The 10,572-nt window shown below is 41.0% G+C and overlaps 1 non-coding gene across 1 annotated transcript; it reads right to left on the minus strand.

Annotated features, from left to right (window-relative positions):
* Positions 1–1,992: 1,992 nt before the first annotated feature.
* LOC140306180 (U2 spliceosomal RNA) lies at positions 1,993–2,180 on the minus strand. Its single transcript, XR_011915532.1, has one exon. It is a non-coding gene; the product is annotated as a U2 spliceosomal RNA (small nuclear RNA).
* Positions 2,181–10,572: the final 8,392 nt, after the last annotated feature.

Here is a 10,572-nt window from a genome sequence, read left to right on the forward strand (position 1 = left end):
TATTTGGTGAAAAGCAGGTGAAGCAAGGTCTGAATGCCCAACCTTACATCATCAAAAGCGAGATCAGAGGTTTTTGGCTGCAAGAAGGCCATAGTTGGCCAAAAGCGGGTAAGGTGCGAATGATCGGCTAAATATCAACAAAAGTGGGGGCGGAGGTCTTCGGATGCAAGTGGGTGTGAATATCCCACCATACAAGTATGGTGGAGAGGAAGCTGTGAATGGCCGACCATAGTTTGCAAAAAGCGGGTGAGAAAAGGTGCGAATGTCCAACCATACATGATCAAAACAGGGAGCGGAGGTGTTTGGCTGCGACAAGGTGTGAATGTCCACCCATAATTAATGAAAAGCGGGCAACAAGTAGGTTCGAATGCCCAACCATACATCATCAAAAGCAGGAGTGGATGTGTTCGGCTACAAGAAGGTTTGAATGTCGGAGCATAGTTTGTAAAAAGCGGGTAAGAAAAGGTTCGAATGCCCGAACATACACCATCAAAAGAGGGAGCGGAGGTGTTTCGCTGCAAGAAGGTGTGAATGTCCGAGCATAGTTTGTAGATTTTTGATGTAAGCTTTTCCTGCTTTTCACCAACTATATATATAACATTCACACCTTCTTGCAGCCGAACACTTCCGCTCCACCTTTTAGGTATCTATCACACCTTTTTTTTCACCGCATTTTATAGATTATGGTTGGAAATTCTCAACCACTCATCCGAAGACCTCTCCTCCCGCTTTTGTTAATATATTTGAACTTTAGTCAGACATTCACACCTACTTGCAGCCGAACACCACCTCTCTAGCTTTTGATGATGTATGGTCCGGCATTCTTACCGTTTCTAACACATTTTTCAGCAATTATGGTAGGACATTCACACCTTCTTGCAGCTGAACACCTCCTCTCCCACTTATGATCATGTGCGGATTGATTTTCGAAAATTTTCTTTCATGTTTTCTAGCAATTAAAAATGGACATTTAGACCTTCTTGCAGCTGAACACCTCCGCTCCCGCTTTTGATCATACATTGTCAGGCATTCGCACCTTGTCTTACCCGCTTTTTACAAAATTTAGTCGAACATTCACACCTTTTTGCAGCCGAACACAGTTTTTTGCAGCCGAATTTGGGCATTCGAACCTTTTCATACCCACTTTTTACCAACTATGGTCGGACATTCACACCGTCTTACAGCGGAACACCTCCGCTCCCTCTTTTGATGGTGTATGTTCGGGCATTCGAACCTTTTCTTACCCGCTTTTTACAAACTATGCTCGGACATTCAAACCTTCTTGTAGCCGAACACATCCACTCCTGCTTTTGATGATGTATGGTTGGGCATTCGAACCTACTTGTTGCCCGCTTTTCATTAATTATGGGTGGACATTCACACCTTGTCGCAGCCAAACACCTCCGCTCCCTGTTTTGATCATGTATGGTTGGACATTCGCACCTTTTCTCACCCGCTTTTTGCAAACTATGGTCGGCCATTCACAGCTTCCTCTCCACCATACTTGTATGGTGGGATATTCACACCCACTTGAATCCGAAGACCTCCGCCCCCACTTTTGTTGATATTTAGCCGATCATTCGCACCTTACCCGCTTTTGGCCAACTATGGCCTTCTTGCAGCCAAAAACCTCTGATCTCGCTTTTGATGATGTAAGGTTGGGCATTCAGACCTTGCTTCACCTGCTTTTCACCAAATATAGTCGGACATTCACACCTTCTTGCAGCCGAACACTTCCGCTCCACCTTTTAGTTTTCTATGGGGCATTCACACCTTTTTTTACACCGCATTTTATAAAAACACCACAGGAACACCGTATTGTTCTGACCGCTCATTCGGTGTCGCGTTTCTTTCAAGCAATTCTCCTGGTTAGCCCGCACTCGGCTCGCTCCCAGAGCCGTGTTAAAGTCTGCTTCGCATTCACTCTCTTTTCTCAGCAGATTAAAAGAAACTTCCATCCTGCACCGCTGTTTGCTTTTTCACAAGAGCAGAGGAGAGCGCACCGTTCCCAGCAGCACTGCAGTACCGGGTCGATGCTTGAAGTGAACGGAGCAAGCTCCTTTTTCAACTCCTATTGATAAAAATCCATTTAACATGTAGTCCTTGCATAGACATATCACATATTAAACTGATAAGTACAGATACTACACTTGATCTTAGCCAAAAGGCCGAGAAGCGATATCTGTCCACTGGTTCACGTCCGAGGGCCCTTCCTGGCACAATGCGCACTTGTAGCGGTGTTCTTTTTATGGCCATAGTGTCACTTTGCACCTCCGCCCACCCGCTGCACTGAGCACTCTTCAGCCCTTTTAAATGGTATAACTTTACACTACCACACGCTCCAGCGAGCACCATTAAAGCAACAACTTTGCACTCCAGCTTCGAACATCGGCACAGTCGCAACAAGTAAGGCGACTCTACTCAGAGAAGTCACTCTGCACAGTAACAAGATTTCTTTTGCACAGACAGAAAGGGCTTCATCCGCAAAGGTAAAGCCTGCCAAAAATAGAAACAACTCATTAGTGCTGCTCAACGTTGTACTTTGCAGTAAAAGAAAGAGCAAATCTAAAGTTTCAGGAATCCGAGAATAAGCTTACTTTCATGAGTTCTTCACGATTTCGGATTTTGCTATAAAATGAATTCCTTCACTCAAACTAAATTAAAACTGCTAAACCGCTAATCTGTTACATACAAGGCAGATGTCAAATTCACCGAAATAGGATCTAAGGGTATTTGGCCAATCGAGCTGTAGCAGCTTCGGTAAAAGAGTATAAGTTGAAGAGTTTGTGAATAAAGGTGTGCGCACACATAGTGAGTTGTAGGAAAATAGGCAGGGAGCAATGCCGGCTGGGGTATATGTTCTTGTATGTTGTCTGACTGTTTGATTTGAATGTGTTGTGTAAGTGTCCTGTTGAATGTTACATGTTTGGGCTTTGACACGCTTCACTGTGGTTGTTAACTGTGTGGTGTGTCCTGAAATGTTATATGTTTGGGCTGTGTGACATGCTTAATGCTTTTCAGTAGCAACCCACTTATTCATATATAGCAACTGACAACATAAGAAGTCCGGACATACTTTGATAGTAGTTGTAGAAGTATCCTTATTGATAATAGATAAACTAATTCATAGTGATAGAACAGTAGATGAACAGGTGCCTGCACATGTCTCATGAAAATAAAATGGGTGTATGATTGCTGACGGCAGAGCAATACTGCCAAACTTATGAGTTCTTGTGGCAAACTTGATTCAGTGTCTTGACGTGTATACGCTGTTTCGCTGACTTGTCACAAGAAACAAAGTGTGTTTGATAAGATCCGACCATTTTATTACGGGAGGATCAGTATGTATGGATTCTGATGTGACTGATAAACCCATTCGTATCTTAAGCATAATCTAATACGCGAGACAACGCCCTGGCACACAATCAAAAAAAAAAAGAGAGCGAGCGGTTTTGTGTCCCCACAGTCCATAATGTAGAAAAGAGAGAAAAAAGCCTTTCTGATTTGGTGTGTGTGCTCACAGTGTAGAGAAAAGAGAGAAAAGAAAGCCGTTTTGGTGTCACGGGTGTTGTGACTTACACACACACATTTCTGAATTGAGAAAGGAAATTATTTTAGAGAAAGCACTAGAGTTTAGATCCCACATTTGTTGATAGGCATTCATTTAATTTTTCTTTTAATCAGTTTTAAAGTGAATACTAACTGAGAAATGAAAAAGGTGAAGAGTTTAGAAGCTTGGTTCAAGAGCAAAACTTGGTTTATGATCAGCTGAGTCTTTAAACAGAACAGCAAAGGGCTTCATCGAACATTTAAAAAAGATTCAGATTGTTAGAATATCCAGAATTTATAGGAATGGTGGTGATTACTCTTATTTTCTAGAATGGAAATAACTGCACCATGTCTGTTTTATGAATTTAAGGGGCTAAAAAGTTTTGTTCTCGTTTTTCTATGATTAACCGAATGTATGTGAGAGTCCAAACAGACAGAAAGGTTACGGCCGAGCGCTGGACCTTCCAAAAAAGATGAGACAGGCTGGACCTGTGCCATACTAGTTAAGACCTGCCTGTGGATAACAGGTTCTTTAAACTCTCACACACACAAACTCACACACGTTTGCACACATACACCCATACACACACACATTCTTGAACTTGCTGCAAGATTAAACATTTGCATTAACTGACTCCAGCAACTCTGAGTCTCATTGAGAGACTTTTCTCAACAATTGGGTCCTCAAACCAGATCTCAACGTTTTTTCCGCTTTCCAGGGTCGGAGCTGAAACCGTGCACGGGGGAGTCCAGTACTCCTAATGAAAGACCCCCTGCTGAATTGCGGTAATTAGGGGCCAGTGTCCACTGAAAGGGGGAAAAAGGGACGAGATCGTACTTTTGAATCAATGGCCAGAAGCCATTGGCAGTGCAGGCATCAACAATAATGGTGTTATTTCACCCATTAACACTTAAGGTACCTCATGCAGTGGCTGTGATATGGTTACTTAACAAAATATCTTTACCAGACATCTCTCCTACATAACAGTTCTTCTTTCACAGCCACACCTTGTTGTCGAGAGATGTGCTACACTTAATCCATCCACACTGCTACCTACCCCACAGATGGAAAGCCTCATGATTGCATGTCAGAAATAACCATCAGTGTTTTACCCAGGCCAGACTTAACTGATATACGTTATGAAAATGCAGAAATAACTATATTTATTCAACAGGTCAAGCAAAAAACCCTGATGGCACAAATGCTACAGGATTTGCAGTAGTAACAGAAACTGAAGTTTTCTTAAAACAACCACTACCAAAAAATTACTCTGTTCAAGCAGTCGAATTGGTAGCTTTAACTGAAGCTTGTAAATTAAATAACAAAAAGGTTGTTAACGTTTACACTGACAGTCAGTATGCCTTCTCAACTGTACATGTGTTAACACAGCATTGGAAAAACAGGTATGTTGACATCCACAGCTAAATGTATAAACTACAAATATTTTAGCATTATTAGATGTTATTCAATTGCCATCTACAATAGACTCGTATGAATGACCGGAAGGAAAACCATACTGCCAAAGAATTTGTTTAAATATGCTGCAGTATTGAGCCACGCACCATGTCATGTCTCAACAGGAGGGATGGAAGCAATAATGAACAAGGTTTTTACAGCATATGGTTTTACTAATTATTGAATTTTTTTTTTTAGAATAAATAAATGAATAAAGTTTTGTCTAGCAGGTCAAATATGTGCAAAATACATTCCACAGGGCAATCTAAGACCAAAACGAAGATAATTCCCTAAGCCAGTGTATCTTTTTCAACATATTTGTTTGGATTTCATTATTTCATTATTGTGTAGATTTCATTGAACTAAATTAATGTTAAGGGAAACGATTCTGCTCAGTGACAACAGAGGTTTTTACCAAATGGTCTGAAATATTTCCATGTGCACAAGCAGATGCACTCTCAGTAGCAAAATCACGCGTAAAATAACTCATTTCTAGATTTGAAATTCCTGAAAAGATCTTCAGTGATAATTTGACACACTTTGTAAACTATGTCATCTCACTGATGGCAAAGAACTTAAAATAGATCTTAGAAACCACTGTGATATAGAAGGTTTCGCTAACACATTGGAATTGTTTTACTATTTACATATGCATGTGCAGTGAAGAATTGCTTGCTGCTGATAAATGCAAAGAAGAACAGCTTACACATAGATGCTCACATATAGGCTGCTGAATGCAATGAAGACCTGCTTATCCAGTAAAGTTCAATGTCAATGTGTAATATTCAATTAGGATTTGCAAAACAGTGAAGTTAAACAATGAATGGGTCCATAGTCGGTATGAGAAGACTACAGGAATATTTACCTGGGTGTACGTTCAAACAGAGATGAGAAAATTGCGATAAATTATTGTTTGTTTGTTTGTTAGTATGTATATGAATGTTATGTGTATAAACTGTGTTGAGTTGTAGTTACTCGGTAGTGTCTCAGTGAAACAACCGACGGGGGAAGCCTTGCAGTGACAACAAAAGCAGTGTTTTACTGATCAGTCAAGTTGCTCCAGTGTACTCCATACAAACTGGTTGGCTACTGAAGGGATAGAAAATGGGGAATACTTGTTTTAAAGCAAACAAGGAATGAGATGGGAAAAATACATGTTTTAACGGGACCCAGACAATATTATATAGATGTCGCCACTGAAGTAAAGAACATTTACGTGGGATGGTGTGAGGGTCCTCGTTTGGCTGACGTTCGCCGATATGCTCGCCATGCTCAGAACCAAGTTGAGACGCGTAAGACAACCAAAAGGGACAAGTGTGAAAAGGAGCTGCATTTGGCAGCCATGACCATGTATTACGCAGTTGGTGTAAACAGAGGACGAGGCCGAAGTCGAAGACGTGGACGTGTGGGAGAGGAGGTCGAAATGGGCCACGCCAGAGCTATGATCCGAATATTTGTTTTTACTGTGGCCAGACTGGACACTGGAAGAAGGACTGTCCACAGCTAAAAAGTGATGAAATTGGGCAAAAGGCTGACTGAGGGTGGGAGGCAGGTTCTGGACGTCACGCGGCAGCGGAGCCTCCACTAATGGGTGATAGCACAAACACACTCACACATTTTTCCTGCTCTGTGTAGTGAAGCAACGCTTGCCGACTGTGATTCACGTAGTAAAGTTTTGCATGCTATTTCCGTCCTAGAGCAAAGATATTTCTCTCAGAATATAGGAACTTATGTTCATCAGTAGTGACGTCAGGGGAGTTTGATTGCCCTCCAAAGTTAAGTGGAAACCACGTTTACTGTATGTCTGCATCAGGCCAGGTTGTGAAGGAGAAAATGACAATGCCCATTGCGTGTTGTCACTCCCGATGAGCTCTCCTTCAAACACTCATTTTTGTTATCAGAGTTGTGTCCCATTAACCTGATGGGCTGTGATCTCATGTGTAAATTAGGCATTATTTTAACTTCTACACCAGAGGGTGTTAAGGTTATGTTACAGCCTGACAAAGTTTTCACAGCAGTGCAGTTTGATTAATCGGCACTTACATATGCTTATGAGTGGAAACTTCCCAGCTCTCCTTTTTCACAACAACTAGTGGAAGAAGCAAAAGCGTTAGTTTCACCCCTTTCTGATTTCATGCAACCTACTGATTTGCACTGCACATCACACATTTCTTTGGGGCCTGACAATGACTATGAGAAGAAGTGAAAAAATATGTGCGCCTACTTTATTGACTCCAGAGCACTTCGATTTTTTTAATGTTTGTGGTACTCGCCCTCACATTTCCTTGGCCAAACGTACACACTGGCAGTGACAAGGTGTGGGAGAGTTTGTTGCTACATGTCAGAAAGAAATGGAGTGGACTGTTTCACCTGCTGATCCAAATTTGATGTTTTCTGAACGATTGTCAGCATACAAAAAAACATTTTTGAGTACAATGCATTGTCAAAGAACTGTGGACTTAATTCCTACCACAGAATCACATTTTGAAGCATGTTTTTTATCTGAAACAGATTTGTCTTCGATACCCATGTTGGCTGAAGTGCCCAATGATATTTGGGCTAAGAGCAAATATGATGTGGGGTTGATAAAAGGCTGTGAACCAGTAATTGTCACCCCTAAATCAGACTTTTGTCCATGTAAAAAACAATACCTTTTTAAGCCTGAAGCAATTAAAGGGATTAAACCTGTTTTTCAATCTTTTCAGAAAACAGGCGTTATTGTTCCTTTTGAAAATTCACCTGTGCTTACTCCATTGTTTCCTGTTAAAAAGATTAAAGATGCTGGCCAGCCAGATGAATGGCGTTTTGTACAGGACCTCCAAGCGGTGAATGCTGCAGTTCAGCCACATGCTCCTACTGTGCCCAACCCACACACTATTTTGTCTCAAATTACATCAGATGCACAGTTTTTCTCAGTGGTTGACTTGTCGCCAGTGCACCCTGATAGCCCATTTTGGTTTGCTTTTTAGTTTGAAGGGAGATCTTGGACTTTTACCCGGTTATGCCAGGGGTACTGTGAAAGTCCCACTATTTACAATGCTGCCCTCAAAGCTAGTCTGGATTAACTTCAATCAACCACAGGCTCTGCTCTTTTGCAGTATGTGGATGACATCCTTTTATGTAGTCCATCTAAACAACAGTGTGAAAAAGACCAAATGACTCAAATAACTTTCTTGCTTTCAAAATTTTTCCTCTAGTGACGCTGACTTAGAGAGGGATGAAGATAATCATGTTTAATTGTTCATGTTTTGATTGTTTATCATTGGACCCTTTATTACTATGATGCCTGCATTTTAAACTCACGTTGTGTGCAAATGCAGGCTGATGTTTTACAGATAAAGTTATTATTTTCCTTGTTTCTTTTGGGTTGATTAATATAATGGTATTATTATAATCAAAAGGGAGGAATGTAATGGAAAATAATTCTTATATGCATTGTATTGAGTGTTACTGTGTATAACCTGCAAATGACCGAGCTGCAAGGTACCACCCTGCCCTGTTTTCTTAAATTCCTCTTTACAATGGTGGGCTTGTTATAATGAGATAGCTGCACTTTAGGGGGGACAGGGTTAGGCTGGTATTTACGAGTGTGTCTGGGTAACCTCAACTGATGGTTGGGGAGGAAAGTTAGAAGAACAATCAATTATACCCAAAAACAGATGACGTGATGAGCGGGCAATATAACTGTGTGTTTTTGCTTCAGTGGTCAGAGCAACTCTGTATTCTGTACTGTGTTGTTCTCTCTTGCAAGATATTATTATTAAAGCCTCTTATCTCCTCACAAGAAAATAACTGACTCCCCAAATGCAAGTGTCAGGACAAATGATCAAACTTCTCCAAGCTTCAGTCTGCAGAGAAGTACAAGACAGGGTTGCTCACTTTCTCCCTCACTTTTTGCTATTTTCATCAAACCTTAAGCAGCTGCTATCAGACAAGATAGAAATATTAAAGACAACCAACCCCAAAATATTGAGCATAAAATAAGTCTTTATGCTGATGATGTATTACTTTTCCTTCAGAACTCACAGACGTCTCTCACTCACACGATCACACTCATAAATAAATTCTCAGCACTTTCTGACTGTAGGGTCCAGAATATACCTGCGATCACTTTACAGTCAGGAAATATTAGATATTTAGGCATAAACATTTCCTCCAGGCTCTCAGAGCTAACAAAGCTAATTTATGTGCAATTATTAAAGACAGTAGAGGACAATCTCTCTCGTTGGAAGTCCTTACCTATATCACTTATGGGGAGAGTTACAACCATTAAAATGATGATACTACCAAAAGTTAACTATTTGTTCTCAATGATCCCCATAAAACCAACCTGCTACTTGGTTTAAGTCACTAGATTCATGCATCTCCAAATTTCTGTGGAAAAACAAACCACCACGTATTAGTTTAAAAACCCTACAGAAGACCAAGGACAGTGGTGGATTAGATTTACCTAATTTTCAGCACTATTCCTTAGCCAATAGGTTACGGTATATATCAAAATGGTTTAAACCTAGCCCAATAGATGAACATGGATAAATATAGAACAAGCATTGTGTGATAATCTGGAAATCTCTGACCTGCCACTTATTAGTCAAAACGTAAAAAATCACAAATGTTTCAAAAGCATTAACATCAGCACCTCTCTGACAGCCTGGTGGGAATTTCTTAAAATAACAAAGTCTTCACTTGTCCCGTGTAAGCTTACACCCATCTGGAACAATCCTGACATCCTGCAAAACAAAAAAATGCTAAACTTTACTCTGTGGAAGATCAAAGGAATCAAACATCTGGAACATATAATCCAAAATGGACATTTTATTTCATTTGATGAGCTCATATCACAACATGAGATAGGAAGCAATAAATTCCTAGAATATCAACAACTTAAGTCTATAATAACAAAGAAATATATCCTCCACCAACCAGACTTACAACTCCCGATTAGGGTAGCAGAATTTCTAAGCATCTGCACCCCAAAACTACTATCAAAAATATATAAATTATTGTCTAAGATAGATGACACAATGTCTCTACCGTCCTCAAAATGGGAGGCAGATTTATCCATCAGTTCTAGTCATAGCTTCTGGCCACAAATATGTTTGAACACCTTCAGAATGACTCAAAATCCTAATTTACAGCTCATACAATACAAAATTCTTCATAGAACACACTATACAGCTTAAAGGATGTTCAGGATGGGTCTAACACACTCAAACATCTGCTCACATTGCACAGATAACACATCTGATGATTATGCACACGCTTTGTGGTTTTGTGCGCCTGTCCAGAAGTTCTGGCTTGAAGTCTGTGCGGACCTATCAACATGGCTAAAGTGTAGCATTCCTGCATGCCCCACACTGTGCATACTGGGTGACTTGTGCCTGGGGGGTCTGGGTTGCCCTGGACATGCCACAGTATGCGTGGGTTGGTGCAGGTCCTGGTGCCGGGCTTGTTGCTCTGGGAACTCCAAGGTGTCCGCAGGTGGTTGTTTTTTTTAGGGTGTTGGGGCGTGCGGTGAGGGGGAGGGCGTCTGTGTGGGGGTGTGCTTTTCCCCTGTTGGGAGGGGC

Source organism: Leuresthes tenuis, unplaced genomic scaffold (assembly GCF_036924035.1).
Source record: "Leuresthes tenuis unplaced genomic scaffold, fLeuTen1.0.hap1 SCAF_4, whole genome shotgun sequence".
Taxonomy (NCBI): Eukaryota; Metazoa; Chordata; class Actinopteri; order Atheriniformes; family Atherinopsidae; genus Leuresthes; species Leuresthes tenuis.